General features: G+C 45.0%; 1 long non-coding RNA gene across 2 annotated transcripts; it reads right to left on the reverse strand.

The window, feature by feature from the left end:
* Positions 1-313: 313 nt before the first annotated feature.
* LOC115339928 lies at positions 314-13,933 on the reverse strand. Of its 2 annotated transcripts, none has more exons than XR_003922868.1 (4): positions 13,830-13,933; positions 6,240-6,566; positions 3,092-3,217; positions 314-1,183 (listed from the first exon to the last, which is right to left on the reverse strand). It is a non-coding gene; the product is annotated as an uncharacterized LOC115339928 (long non-coding RNA). The 2 variants fall into 2 exon arrangements; XR_003922869.2 differs by lacking the exon at positions 13,830-13,933 and adding an exon at positions 13,163-13,340.
* Between the last annotated feature and the right edge of the window lie 1,708 nt (positions 13,934-15,641).

Here is a 15,641-nt window from a genome sequence, read left to right on the forward strand (position 1 = left end):
AAGGCTTGAGAGGTCAAGGTCAAGTGTCTATAATGAAAATAAAATACTTTGAACAAGAGGGGAAGGTAAAGATATTCTTGGTTGCATAATCTAGTCCAAGAACTATATCCTCTGATTTTTATTCTACTTGTATGAAAAGCATCTCTCTGTCACTTCCTCGGCTCTGAATTGTTTGGCAGAGAGAGTTCATTAGAAATCTGCTCTGTTGAATAGCAAAGTAATGAATCTTTGTGCTTTCCATTTCCTCCACCTGAACTGGAAAGTGTTTTTCTCACACAATCTCAGTCTTGAGCAGTAATAACAAAACCACAACTTCTGTTGCAGCTCTTTATTTGAAGATTGGATTCCTCTGTGGACACATCTAAACACAAGTGTACATGACCCGCTGGCTACAAGACAGCAGACAAAGAAAATGATGGTTATGACTGTGTGAACAAGTATCATTCTGATATTTCTGTTTTAAGACAGCAAGGTCCAGGACTCACTGTTGGGAAAAACTGCTCATGACTTTGAGGTTTCTCACTTATATGCTAAGCTGAGAACAACTTCTATATGCAGAACAATTTCTGTATGTGGTTTTTGGTTTAACACCATACAATCCCTATTTCTGATTGATCAGGTGACACTGAAATGGCTGAAGCTTGGATTACAGCCTGATTTATGTGCCTGCAATTCCAGAGCAAATGCAATCAAGTTGCAGGATTTACATTTATATTTACATCTTACAATAGTAAGATCCTGGGCTAACTTGTGTGGCCAGCCTGCCTGTTCCTCTAGCTCTTCCACACTGCAAGCGCTGAAGGCCCATCTACTGTAGCTGAAGCTGTTGCACAGGTTAGGAAACAATTAATTTAACTCAGTAGCTGAAACATCTGGCTATTCCTTGTCCCCCATCCCAATTCATCAGCTGTCTTGAGTTATTCTAAAGAGTTCCTCAAAGTTTTAGGGTCTTCTAATAAATACTCCACTTCTTTCATCATCTAGTATTGCCTTATGTGACTCCTCTGTAATACAAAAGCGGTGTGAGATGATGATGTAAAGGAGAGCAGGGTGCTGTGCACTGAGGAAACAGCTCAGATGCTAGTTCCCAAGCTGTATCTGTTGCTGGTAGATTCGCCTCAGTCCAGGGGAATAAAGAAAAGAAGTAGGAATATAGATGTTTTCTCACTTTCCCCTCTTCTTTCTGTAATGGATGTGGGACAGAGGGAAGGTATTATTTGACATGCCTGTACTCTTAAGATGTTTTTCATTACAGAAGTAAAGTGTCAAAAATAAGAACCTCCCCCCTGCCTTAAAATGCTTGGTCCAGCACCTTGTGGGAGGTGCTGTTTCTGAAGGGAAAGGGTTTATTTTTTCTCAGTCTTGAATCAGTCTCGGCTTTCCCTGCTGTGACTGCTGGAGGAGGAGGGGAGGGCTGGCAGGCTTGTGTGTGAGGATTCATTTCCTCCAGCTCACCGAACAACCATCAGGTAGCACTAGGGTTCAGCTGCCACGAGCCCAAACTGAATTTGAACCAGAGGCCCCATATGAAATGCCTGCAGCCCAGGGTGTCTCAGGGAGGCACCCCTGCCCTGCTGCTTGCAGCAAAACCCCCGTCTGCTTCTCCTACTGGAAATGGGTGTTAGGAGAGGTCTGAGGCTGTCTGGTCTGAACCCTGTTGGAGCAGAGATGTTCTCACTTTCTGTTTTCCAAGACCTGTGCTGGGGACAGACTTAAAAGTATCCCTAGAACAAATTGACCAAGGTATCCTTTTTCTGACATGCTCCTGGATAAGATGAAGGGAGCCATTTGCTCCTTCCCCTGCCCCTTTTCTCGGTGACACAGATATAGGCCATGCAGCTCTTCCTCTGTTTTGGCGAAGGGAGGGGCAGTTTCCTGTTTTTATACAGAAATTAGATTGATCCAGGATGCCTTTGTGCTGCTGCTGGTCCTGATGCACACAGAGGGGCTAACACTGTACGTGAGCTCTGTGGCTTTTACTGCAGCTTTCCTGCTTGCTGCTAGCACCAAGCCTTTGACCCTCCCTGCACTGCACCATGGCTAGAGCCTCGGGGTTGAGACGTATGGAGGGCCGCTGCTCTGACTGGTGCAGGAGGCTCTCAAGCACCACTAACAAGCTTTGCCTGCAAAAACGGGGTCTCCTTTTCCAGTGACCCATTCCAGGGTGTTTGCAGGTTCCCGATGCAGTAGTGCAGCTCCATCCTGTTCCAGCCACGGGACTGCCTGTCCAAGGCTAGGGCTGCATCTGCCATTAACATCCCAGGAATCTGCTCCAGGCGGGCAGGAATAAAGTCAAGAGACATGTTTACAACTGCTAGGGCGAGGAGGGGGGAGCGCAGGCAGGGGAGCAGACACAGCCCAGTGTAACAGTCTCACGGTCTAGCTGTCGCTGTCAAGGAATTGGTCTTGAGTAAGGAGAAATGGAGAGCAAGCAGCAAATTGGCTTTGCTCAGTGCTTTGGCTACAGTTAATAAGGAGGGAACTGGGCAAAGGTAATGTATAATTAAGTTGGCTGATAGCAGAGTTCTGTCCAGAGCAGGAATGTGTTGTATGCTGTCATGCTATAATTAGCAACATTTTGTTATAGTGCTTTTCCTTTCCTTGAAGGATCCCAAAAAGCTTCACAAAATGCACTCGGTTAAAGTTGCCAGCTCCCCTCTGGGAGCAAGGCGCCACGTCTGCAATGCCCTGATCCTGCGTGGTGGAACGGCCCGGGGCTGGCAGAGGGAGAAGGGTGAGGCTTTTCCTCCAAAGACACCCAGCTGGGAGAGACAGGGTCCCTCTACCTGGGGTAACCTGTGAAATGGGTGATTTTGCCTGTGAGAAAGCTGGAGCATGGAGAGGTGAAGTGGCTTTCTAAGGTCACCAAGTGAGTCATGGGTAAAGCTAGGAATAGAAGCCAGCAGTCAGGCTCCCAGCTGCTGTACCTATGGTTATTTCTATTTATGCTCTTCACTTCTCTTGCCCATGGTTTACTGAGTGCATTCCAAGAGTAACTTGCCTGCCAGACTTCCTCCTCTTTAAAACCAGAAATGGACAGATAAGATAGTAGAAGAAATCAGTTTAACTGCTGGTATGTGCACAAACATACCTGAACCCTGTCCAAGTTATCAGCCAGTTCTTTTTTAATGCTCTTTCAGGGCTGGAGAAACGCCTCCCGTCTCAAAGCGCCTGTGGCAGTTTGCTGGCAGGGTATTGGATGATTTATTTCCTTTGCCTGTGGTCAAAAGGAGAAAAAATAAAAAAAAGCAAAAAATAAAGAAGGCAATTATGTTAGACATAGCAAAACCCGGTCAAGTGACTCCAATATAAATCCCATGAAGGCAATGGGAGAATCGTGGCTCTGGGAATTAGAAGTTTAGACTGTAAACCAAAATAAAACTGAAACCCCAAATAAATGCTGCATTCTCCCCCAATAAATTTTCCCAGAATGCCTTATCTACCTCTCAGTGAAGGCCTTGAGACTTTCTTCCATCAGCTTGAGTTGTAAATCAGATTGGGCCCAAGCCCAGAGTATCTGAAAAGCCCTAAAGCAGGGGGTAACGATTTGGCTTCTCATTATTCTTGGGGTGACCAGAATTAGACTGCTGTGTCAACTGGTGTTCAAAGGCAGCATAAAAAGGTTAATTCAAATAGCAGAACTGACACGAAGACAGACATATTAAATGGAAGCATGGTAGTGGCATGAGCCACCAAAAATGCTATGCTGCCAGTCTGCTATCTGAAAGCAGGCACTGAGGATGGAGATAGGCTTGCCTACTTTGTGACATGAGCTGTCTAAATTCACACAAACTGCCCTTTGTCATGGATCAGCGGATGGGCTGCCCTTGTACCCTTGCATCCCAGTGCAGTATTACATCAATTCTCACACTTCTTGGCTCTTTCTGGCCTCTCCTTTCTCTCCCTCCACTTTCTTCTTTTTGTGTTTTGCCCTTTATTTTTCTATTTGCAAAGCTTTTATTGCAGTGTTGTTTTACGATTCTCTTCATTCCCTGACTTGAGAGGTGATCTGCTGTGTAAGGCATGCAGAAGCTCCTGCTGCTGGCACGAGTCCCCTGGAAGAGCAGAGAGGTGCCTGGGTCACTAGGCTGCCGTCTGAGCCTCAGGATGCGGCCGTGAGCTTTTCTCTCAGCGGTCTGCCCCGTGGAAACAGGGAGCCGCCTGATCTTTGACCAGGAGGGATTCAGCATTGTGTGGTTTTCTGTGTTTCTTCTGTTCTCTACTTTGCTGGATTCTTCCCAACCTTCTCTGGGATCTTTGCAGAGGGATCAGACTGGAATAATGTTGGTTTGGTCCCCAGATATCTTGTATACACAGGCTATCCATTTCTATAAGGTGACTTTCGCAGAGTGTCCCAGGCATAAAAGCTGACCTCTCCTCTTTGCCCTCGCAGTGATTCCCTGATGTTAGAGCTGATGAGTAGTGTACAACCGAGCTCTCCCTCCTCCTGCCAGTCCTGGCTCTACACACTGCAGTTCCAGGTCCTTTCACGGAAATTAGCATTTACTTTAAGAACTAAAATAAACAAAAACAAATAAATGTCCTAACAAAATAAGATCAATAAAAACATAGCCAAGTGCTTTGTTTTCCTTAGAAGATGCATCTTTGTGCATACCCACTTGTGTGTTGCCAAGTTTTTGAAATCAGCAAAGGCTGACATTGTTTACTGCAAATTAAAGACCCTCTGGAGACACTCTGTCTTGCTTTCCAGTGTAGCCTTGGGCTGGGAGAGGGAGGCAGTTGGACAGTAGCATAGAAGAAACCCTGTTCCAGTGTTGCTAACTATAGCATTAATTTCAGAGTCATAAATAACTTCAGTACCATGGTTACAGCACTAGCCAAGTATGATATCATTTAGTTTAGGATTAGGGAAAAATATCTTCCTTGAAGCTGTGGGTTCTAAAATAAGCAACTTTTCCAGAATGGGTTTTCTCCCAAAGACTATACAGAGAAACTCCAGCCTGTAGCTGTAAATTAGAAGGATTACTTTAGTAAAACTGACTGGATGAGAAGTGTCAGCAGGTAAAACAGCTCAGAGGGTAGATTCTTCTAAGTTCCTCAGTGAATGACAGCCTGGCACTCTGTCGGTTTTCTTAGAAAACAGTACCTTCTGTGAATGACAGCAAGCATAGACTTTTCCAATCCAAGTTCTGTATTATGGAGACACGCAGAAGCATAGGTCCCTTCAGAAATCAGATGCCACTAATGACCATTAGAAAGATGGATTGAGAGATTGGTGCTGACAGTTCCCATGGCTGCATGGGCAACATTATAGTAACTGCGCAAGCAGATGACAGCTAGCGTGCATCCATTGGTCCAGTCGAACAAACAACTGTGATATTTGTATTACAAAATTTACACACAATTACATGCACGTACAATTCTGCAGGACCTTAGGAGCAACAGTGAAAGGCTGTTGTGAGGGAGATCCTGAATACGTGTTACATACAGTACAGCGCTATAAGGGACTACAACAAGAACTTCAAGTGGGACAAGGGGCTCATGTGAGGAGGCATAACAAGAGAAAATTTTATGGAGAAACAGACACTTTAAATGCTGCAAAAATGGTCGTAAGTTGATGATACTGGAAATCTGGCTCTAGGGCTCCTGGATACAAAATGCTAGACCACACAACCCAAATAACTGATCCCATTCAAAATTGTTCAAAAAGTTATGACATTAAGTCTGTATTGGTAGGCTTTATGCCAGATTAGATATTGTCTTTCTTCCTGCTGCCGGCATAAAGCCAGCATAAATGCCGTATTATGTACTCTGGCTAATTCAACAGAAATGTAATTGTGTGCCCAGGCATGATCTGGATTGAATTTGTTCTGCTAAATGATTCAGTAGTGCTCAAACCTGGTATAAAGGACCATAGAATTGTGGTATAAACTTCCATTTCAAATTTCATGTCTTCTCTAATGTAAGGCAAGACAATTTTGCCACATGCAAATGTCTATGATAATTGTTGAAATATTTTCCCTCGGTTTAATGCCATTTCACAGCACAGATTAGAGGGTGCCCCCCATGAAAAGCAGTGGAGAAACTTGAAAACATGGAGAAAAAATAAATGTACTTTTTACTTCTGCTCTTCCTGGTTCTAATCGTACAGAGAACATCTGAAAAGTGACATTTCAGGATAGGCTGAACAAGTCTGATTGATACACTGCATTCATTAGCCCTGCCTCTCACTGCTACAGCCTGATCCCTGCTGGGAGATCCTCTGGTGGTTAACTTACCCCAACTCCTGATAGCAGAGTCTCAGGTTTCAAGGTGATTGTGGGCTTCTGCAGCTCTGAGCAGCCTGAAGACCCTGGCCTTTTTCTTTTGCTCTTCGTCTATGCTAGGCTTGGCTTCTTTGAAGTAACTGTTATCCATCATGAAGATGTGGGAGGCCAGCACAGTTTTCATTTTCTCAGCAGTGGATTTAGCGAAAACCAGATACCTTGCCCTCTCTTGGACTGTGTTAAATGGAGAGATGCTTTTGGTTTGGGAATAGTCCTCTGTGTGTGTGAGTATCTCTGTTTTGAAGTCATCTTTATTTCAGCTGTGAACTGCAAAGCAACCTAAAGGGGAAAAAAAAGAAGATGATGACAGGAGAATTATATTTGTGTATGAGGACAGAGGTTTCATGAGTTACCTGGTATACTTTACATGAAAAAATATAAAGGCCATCTGGCCAAGGGAGTGGCTAGAAGAGATCTCACTAACATTAGTACTAATTTACAGTACCAATAGTTTCTTTAGTATGGCCAGTGAATAAAAGTATTGCTTTCAGGCTCAGAAGATACGCAACTTCCTTGTGGTTTTGATGCTGACCTGTCCTTTAACCCTAGCAAACTCAAATCTTTGTCATTTCTCATACTATGCCTGTTTTCTCCACCTTGATTGCAGGACATCTGTTCACTGCCTAATAATACTGGACCCTGACCTACACTGGGATTTCTACCACCGCATAGGGCATCACTCTTACAATGACCCAGTCTTATTTTATCAGGGTTATTTAGAGCTTCACTGTTTTGTTCAAATCCTCTGCTGTCAGGGAAAAGAGTCAGGTCTGGTCCACTTGACAGCTTTTGCAGGTAGTTGAGCTGCAATATGCCAAAGAGCCTAGTCCGTATTTGGGATGAGGCCTGGCTAGTCCAAGGACCCCTCTCTCCTACAAGGAGAAACCATCTGCCAGAGCTGTGCGTGCATCTCTACTTGGAAGCTCCTGGAAGCTGTTCCCAAGTGTAGTTTAGAAATATGCAGACAATTACATATCACTGCTGTTGTACTAAGACTGCCAACTGTGGGGTCAGGTTGTCCCCTTTGTTTTCCAGTAATTACTATTTTTAGTTCAGGTTTCATTCGAGTGTAACATTTTTAGTTGAGCCCAAAGGTCCTCTGGCTGTGCTCTGTACAGCTTCACAGAAGACAGATGGGCCATTATAGACACAGTGTACTTAGTCTCTGCCACTTCATGAGATTCAAAGTCCAATTCAGTTGATTAAAGAACGATGTTTTCAAGTTCTGAGAAAAGCTGTCTCAGGATGGAAACAGAATACCTGCAGCAGAAACACAATTTAACAGGGAATAATTTCACCTGCACAGTAAAACAGGAAGACTGTAAATGTTCAGGGATCACACGGAAAGTCTTCTATGGCTTGTGTTTTGTTTTAGTAGCTCAGACCATGTCAGCTTGTTAAGTGTATCTTGAGAGATTCATGGCCTTCCTCAATTCCAAGGCAGTCTGTGACCTAAAACAAACCGAAATCTAAGGAAGGAACTAGGCGGCCAGGCACTGGCCAGAGTAAATCAGTGCAGCTCCACAGTTCACATCAGCAGGGAAGCCGGGCCGGGCAGCATTCCTGGAACTGTGGTTCAATCTCAGTCCAAATGCCGAGGTTACCAGTGGCCATCCCAGCTGCAGCATGAGCTGAGGGCATGAGTCAAAGCCACAAAAGGCTGTGACGACCTTGCCAAGTATAAAAAGCGCAAAGATGCTAGGTGCTGCCTTGCCTGTGCTGATTACTTCTGGCTGAGAGCAATGAAGAAGGTACAAGGCACTGGACATCAAATGCTCAGGTGATCAAGAAGTCTCAATACATCTGTTGTTCAGAAAGCATCATATATATTCTAACCTTCCACATACATTAACCAACTGATCCTTATAAGAGGCCTGGGAAGATCCCAAGTAGCACCATCCTCATTTTACTGACACCACAAAGGGTAATTAGCTGACTAAAGATTGCAAACATCAGCACCCATATTCAAATTGGGACTCGGAGAGGTCTTATGCTCCATCACTTGCTGCTGCCGCCATGTATCTGCAGCACACGCTGCAGCTGGGGAGCACTGGCCAGAATCCCAATGTTGAGACACCACAGCTTTTGAATAAAGGACTGCCACACAAACACAGGGGTCTCACGTTTAGGATGTCATCACGACAGAGAAGCCCAGACAGGCAGGTTTAGGTCAACAACTTCTGAAAACAGTCAGTATAAAATAGAAACTACTGTTGAATTTAGCTTGTTGCTACCAAAACAGGTTCCTTGCAGTCATACCAGTATTCTAGAATAAAACCTGAAGTCTAGCTCCTGGTTTCAACCCTCAGTGTAAAACATAGCTGACTGCAGATTAGCACAAGGTGGCCAATGACTGCAGGTAAAAATTATACTAAAGGTGGATTAAACACAGTATTATGGCTGAAGTGTGGCGAGGTGCCTGCCAGAGCTGAAAGACCCGGGGAAAAAGAGTACAAACCCATGGACAAACTATGGGAGCCAAGATTGTTTTTCACCAGGCCGTGTGAACCAAACCTGTCAAGTTTCACACGAAGGGCAGCCCGAGACATACTCGTTTAGTTCTCAGAAACTGGAATTTGTGCATAAATATGTGACAGCCTGTGGTAACCAGAAACTATTCTTATCACAGGAAATGCTGTTGGTCAGGAGCAACAAATGCGTTTGGTCCCCACAGTGCTAACAAGCCTTCGACTTTGTCTATGCTACACAGATCCTCAGGTTTATTTCATTGACAATGTTCTTAATAACAAAGGAGATCGAGTAAATTAGTTTGACTCTAAGCAGACAAGCCAACAAGACACAGAGAAGAACATGTTCAGAGCAGAGGGATATGGTGGCATATAAGCAGTCTGCCTTTGCCTCAGCTGGGTTCTCCTTAGATTGATTTGTACCCTGATGAACATGACTAGCAGGAAGGTAAATTGATTTAATTTACATATTAACACAAAAGAAGAAAGTTTAGGGTGTTTGGAGGGTTTATAACACACAATGGAAGGTGGGGTGGCAGCTTAAGTGAGACTAAAAGAATCTTAATTGAGTGTAAAGGAGGTTAAATTTCTGCCAAAGCTCAGTTTCAGGAGCTGCCAGAAGATGCCAACTTACCTCAGTTTAAGATCCATCAAAGTAGCATTAGAGTTTGGCCTTAAGCATTGAGTAAGCAGCTTTACGTGCCTGTGGGAGGGAGTGATATCCTAACAATAGTAGGAATGGTGCATGGTGCATGCAAATTACTCTGAATACATTTGCTCTTCACAGTGGATTTTGGATGAGGATGGAAAGGAAATTAATTTCTTTTTGAAATAAAGCCCAAAATGTTGGTAGTCATTAAGATCAGTAAGTGATTTAAGTGAAAAATTAGCTCTTGTGCATGCAATAAAAACTTTGCTGTGCTGTATCTCAGAAAATATACTTTGTAAAAGAAGTAGTGAATTTTGGGGTTTCTATGTGAACAATGACTATATTTAAAAAAAAAAAAAAACCACATGAAACAAACTAACAAAAAGCCAGGAAAAGGACTTTGACTGTAGAGAGAAATAATCTGAATTCCAGGAAAAAAAAAAAAAAACAAAGAAAAAAAAAAAAAGAAAAAAGCAAACCTGTTAGAAAAATGCTTTAAAGAGGGGTTCTGTAAGTAGATTTAAAAGAAAAGCTGCTGAAGACAGAAAATGGCTTTCTATAAATGAGGAATCCTTTCATTTGTACTGCTCTTACAAAACAACGCAGGAAATCACACAGGATGCTGCTGATGAGAAGGAGGAAGTGGTTTTAAGGATGACATTGGACTCTGCAAGTGGGATGCCAGACATACCTAAGCATATGTCTTTCTACCAGTTTATTATACCATGAACTGCTTCTGCTTTCTCTGCCTCTGCTGCCAGAGGAGCAGTGCACACTACAATGAACAACTCGGGCAGCTCTATTTGAAGCCTCTGTGGCTCATGACTCAACACAGCCAAACTGTCTCGTAATCTCTTGCTTCAGGGTGTTGTTACAAAACCTGTTCAGGAACTGAAACTTTTGAAGTCTTAGCGAGTTGTCTGGTGAAGGCCCCACCTACTCAGAGTCCTGTTTGACTCACGACACTTCATGTGGGGAGCCGGCAATGCATGAGAAGGCCTTATTATATAAATAGGGCAAAGTACTTGACTTCTGCAGAACACAAGGCTGCCTTTGCCATTTTTAAGTGGTTACAGTAAACAAGATAATCCATGTTTACTGAGGTCCTTGGTGTGTTATTTTCCTTTCACTCTTGATGTGGTGTACAGGTTCAAAGGCACCAGCACAATACCTCTTTGCCTCAACAGAAGTTGCATGAGGCCGTTTCTAAGAAGGCTGCATGTGCACAGCCTTGTGTGATTGCTGTGATAGCGTGTGCATCTACTGTAACTGCAAATGAAAACAGTTTCAGTTCTAGCTAGTCATTTGCTACAGTTTTGAATACACTTAAAAATAACTGTGCACACAAATAATGCATACGGATGCACCTACAGAATTTGTGTACAGATTTGTGTATATGTGTATATGTATATCTATCTATCTATATATTTGGCTCACTTTCAGTGGAGGTGCCTGTGTATTTCTGCATGAAGTCTATGTCCATGCTTCTTTTACTGTATAGGAAATGTAGCTCTGATTATTTTCGGCTAATCTATATAGCTTTTAAGCAGTTAAGTTCAGGTCAGTAGCCATATGAAGCTGAAAAATCTTAAATTTCTATCAGTGCCCTTAAATAAATCTAAACTCAGAGTAAAATAGTTATTCATAAGGCTTGCTCATAAATGGTTCATTAAAACATTATATTGGTGAGCCTATAACAAAATGCAGGCTTTCACTTCCATGCTGTTTGTCACTCACGAACAGAAATTCAGGAGACTGACTCCACAGTACTTAATCAGAGCCAGTGCAGATCTAGCTGCCTGTTCATGTGTCTTAAATCTCCAAACGCAGTAATGCATCAATTCTGTCAACTCCTGCTACAAAACGGAAATGTATTTTCCTACTAAGTGTCACCTAAGCTTCAGAGGGATGAGTCTCAGAGAGGCAAAAACCCCGCTCAGATGTGTGGCTCAAAAGGTCCCTTGCTTCAGCAGCACCTGCCCTACCTGTCCTCGTGCACGTGAAATGTGCCGAGTGCCTTTGTCTTCCATGCAAAATGTGGCTTCATTTCCTGACTTCTGTAGTGAAGCAAAAAACATCTTAAGAACTTCGAGGGGAAAAGCTTTTGCATCAGTATGAAAATATTATGGACAAATAGGAATAAATATAGTCACATTTTACATTTGCAATTTATAAAACACAACTCAATTTCAAATCTGCTGAAAAAAAAAAAGTACCCTTGCCTAATAAACAAGGTCCACCTGCAGTTTGGCTTTTTAGTTTCAAGGTTTCTCTTTGCTGATGGAAGTGGCCTTCGTGTGGGTTAAAGCTCTACAAATGGTTGCACATTGAGGTTTAGTGCTTATCCAGTTTCTCAAGAGGAGGTCAGCCTCTGGTATTTGTGTGGTCCAAGGTAAAACAAGATTGTTTTTCATGATGGTAGAAATGACACAAGTGAGGTCCTTGTTCTACAACACTACTCTAAAAGTTACCAAAGAGCCCTGGAGCAGGAAGACCTGGGGCTAAGGTTATCCTCACAGATGCCTTTCCTGAGCTAGATCCATTCCCTGGGTGGAAGAGTGGAGAGCAAGGATTGCTGCAGTGCACTGCACTCCCAGACAGAAAACACTTTTGCAAACGAAGGGAAGACAGATTTCCCTGAAAACACTGCATCACATTTCCTAGGCTAGTGCAAAATACCTCCTAAGACAGTCTGGATTGCTGCTGCTTCGGTGTGGATGCAGCCACACAAGTTCAATCTGAACACAGGCTCCCATTGTGAGCATCGTGGCTGTCTTGACTCCCCCAGCTGGCTTTCCACCCCAGGGAAGTCTCAGGGTGAAAACTTCTCAGAGGGACTCTGTGAGGCCCTGGGTATTGCCTGGGTGGGTGGAGGCCCCATAGCCTCACAATCTGGCCCTACATGAGGCTTGATTTTCAGAAGAGCTCAGCTGCCATCTGCAAGCTTGCTTTAGTGGCCAGGCTTTGAAAACAGCTCAGCTCTTTAGAGATTGAACTGTCGAAAATCTGGTCAGTTGTGTAACAAAAGGAGCTGCCACATGCTAATTCATAGTCATTCGATCTCTAAGAAAAGCTACTTAGCAGATCTGGACAAGGGCTGAAGCTGATAAGGAAAGAACTCATTAAATTGATAGAATTAGCGATCTCTTTTAGCCTTCTCTCCAGCATGTCATTTGCCACCTGTCACTCACTCTGTTGTTTCTGTAACTTGGAACAGTAGGTTTTGGGAGCAGAGATTGTGTCTTCCTACATCTTCTGCTTAAGGTTCTTTTAACGTTACGTAATTACCAATAATACAAAGGGAATAGGGTATGAGAAGAGCGCTGCAGATATCCAATCTTTGTGATGTTGCTCTTGACAGCAAAAAGCCCTTTCTATCTCAAGAATCCTTTATAGTAAGTATGTCTCCTCAATAAAACATGATAAGACTCAAAAAAACCCCAACCCCGAAACCCCAGCAAAGCTCTCTAGAAAACCGCTTAACTAACACATTGCTGGAGCTAGCCACAGGCAACCTCACAGGCCAGTCTGTTGACTCAGACAGTGCTAACTCTGCCTGAGAATAACCCCCAAGAGCAGACATTTGGGTTCAAACACCATAAGTCAAATTTCCAATGGACACTGAAGAAATAGGCCAGAAGTATATTTTCTGAAATTATTCCCTGCCTCCCCCCCCCCCCCCCCCCCCCCCGCAGGAGGCCCTGGGAGAAGCCACAGATTGAGGAACACAACCTGGTTCAAAATTGTTGGGAAATTACCTTTTAAATCCTGGTATCCCACAGTTCAGTGTCCTGGGAAAAGGCATCCCAGGGACATCTCCCTGCTGCCAGCGTTGGGCTGAAACTCTGTATAACTGCAGAGGCTCTTGCCCACCATTATGCAGACAATACATTTATGTAAAAAGAGACAAAAAGGAAGCTCCTTTTTGGGGACAGGACCTGTCGCCCCATTAGCGGCATACCCGGACCATGGCACGGCAGCTCCATGCAACACCCCTCCACACCACACCGTCCCACCCCAGGGTCTCTCTGAGAACCCTGTCAGCCAGCATGGCGCGGCCTGCTGCGGCTCCCCACGCCCTGCCTTCCCCACACACAGATTTGGGGTTTCCTTTGAGGTCTAGACACGGTAACAGCATTAGCACCTGCCTGGCCGGCCCACCACAGCGCTCGGGGAGCGAGGCCCGGGCTGCTCCCGGCCGCAGAGGGGTTATTTTCTGTCAGGGTTTTCCCTCCTCTCCCCTCCCCACTGCCCTCCGTGAACTTCAGGGCAGTGCAAGGAGGCCTCAGGGCCTTCGGGGACGGCAGCGCGCTGGGCTGGGCGGTCTCTGCGCCCTTCACCGTGGCCTCTGTCCCGCCGGCCGGTCCCCCAAGGCCGGCTGGGGGGGTCTCCGGTCCCCCCCCGGTCCCCAACAGCCGCTCTTACCCGTCCCCCTTCCCGCCTGCGCGACCCGCCGCGGCCTAGCTCCCGCCGCCTGTGTACGGCCGCTGCCATGGCTACGGGCGCTGCTAGGCAACGCGGTCACGTGACGGCGGCCACCCCCCCCTCCCCAACCCGCGGCGGGAGCGCTGCGTCGACAGACGGAGGGGGCGTGATTTGAGAGGGCGTGGTTAGACCGAGAAGGGCGTGGCTGCAGGGAGGGGGCGTGGCTCAGCGTTGCTAAGGGGGCGGTTGCTAGGGGCGTGGGGGAAATGGCGGCGGTGCCGTGGAGGGGAAATGGCGGTGGGTGGTGGGGCGAGGCCTGGCCTAGCTCTCTGTGGGGCCTGGTCAGCCGGCTTGCCCCACTGGCCCTCTGGGCTGGTCCCTTGATCTTCCCTGGAGCCTTTATCATGATCCTGATAATAATAATGGACGTTTTTGGGCTCGGGCAGAGCAGGCTGCCCCTCAAGTGCTGCGCAGGCCCCAGTGTGGTGGCCCAGCTCTTGTTGGCCCTCTCTTGGCGCTTAGTAGCAATAATATTTCATAATTACCATTATTTTCACGGGAAAACTCATTTGAATTTTTCTCATCTATCGCTCTCTCCGCTGCCCTCTTATTGCCAGCAGAGATAAGAGCCACTTTGTATGATTTAATTTACTGTGTACTGGAGTTTTTTAGAGAGGTTTCCACTAGCGGCTCCCGCTTGCAGGCCTGGGCTGTATTTAATATTCTTGACTCCCTGCTCTGAGCCCCAGCTGTGGGGTACTTTCATTAAGAGGCTCTGCAGCAGGGTGTCTGTGTCAGGCAGCCTTTGTGTCCCTTTGGGCAGTTCACAGCCATCTTGTTTTTCCTTTGCATGTTATAGCTGGAAGCAAATGGCTTGTCTAGCAGAAGAATTAAGTTTTTTTTTTTATGTTACCTAAGTGCTTTTTTATATTAGGAAAAGGTGTACAGTGAAATCTCAGTAAACAGGTACTGAAGCATGCTGCTTCATATGCCTGATTTGGTTTTTTTTTTTTTTATTATGAAGACAAATGCTTGCAGGAACTCCATTTTTATTTCCCAGCTTCTTTCATTTCTTTTGGCTGGGCATCATCAACCAAATAGGTATAATAAAACCATGGAAGAAAGCAAATGCACAAGAGCGTGTTTTACCTGAGCAGATGTAAAATTGCACTCATTAAAGAGCATATTTAGGCATAAAATGCAGCTCAAAAATCTCTGTAAGAGCTTCCACTAGGGAAAAAGATTGCTTTGACCTTCAGAGATTGACGCAATGTGCAATGTTTATTAATAGTTTTAGCAAGAAAGTAGTTATATGGGGGGATGTCTTGCCTTTTATTTGACTGATTTTAAGAGTGCCCTTACCATTTCCTAACTTTCCTGCTGAATAGGGTTGATGAAAAACTCCCCTACTCTTAAGTTAATGTCTTGGCTGCTGGCTTATACTAATGTCCATCAAAAGATTTCTCTACTCCTCTGATGATGAAAGTAGCACTGTAAATGCTGCAAGACCCTGCGCTTAATCCCATTCACCGCCTTTCCAGAAATGGGAGGTGGCTCCAAGGCTCTCAATAGCAGTTCCGTGTATGAGAAACGCTCTCTGAAGCATAAGGGATTTTCTTGCACTGGACTTTGCTCAACTCATCAAAGAATATAAGGACCCCACAGGAAAACAGAATGCTGTGGGGTCGTTTTTGGGATAGCATAATGCTGGGAGCCCTAAGGCTGATTGAGTCCTGAGGAAGAGTTTGACCCCCAGGTCCTGCTTCCACCCCCAAATATCTGTCAATCCACTGGCAGAGTTTTTAACACTTC

The sequence above is a fragment of the Aquila chrysaetos genome, chromosome 3 (assembly GCF_900496995.4).
Source record: "Aquila chrysaetos chrysaetos chromosome 3, bAquChr1.4, whole genome shotgun sequence".
NCBI lineage: Eukaryota > Metazoa > Chordata > Aves > Accipitriformes > Accipitridae > Aquila > Aquila chrysaetos.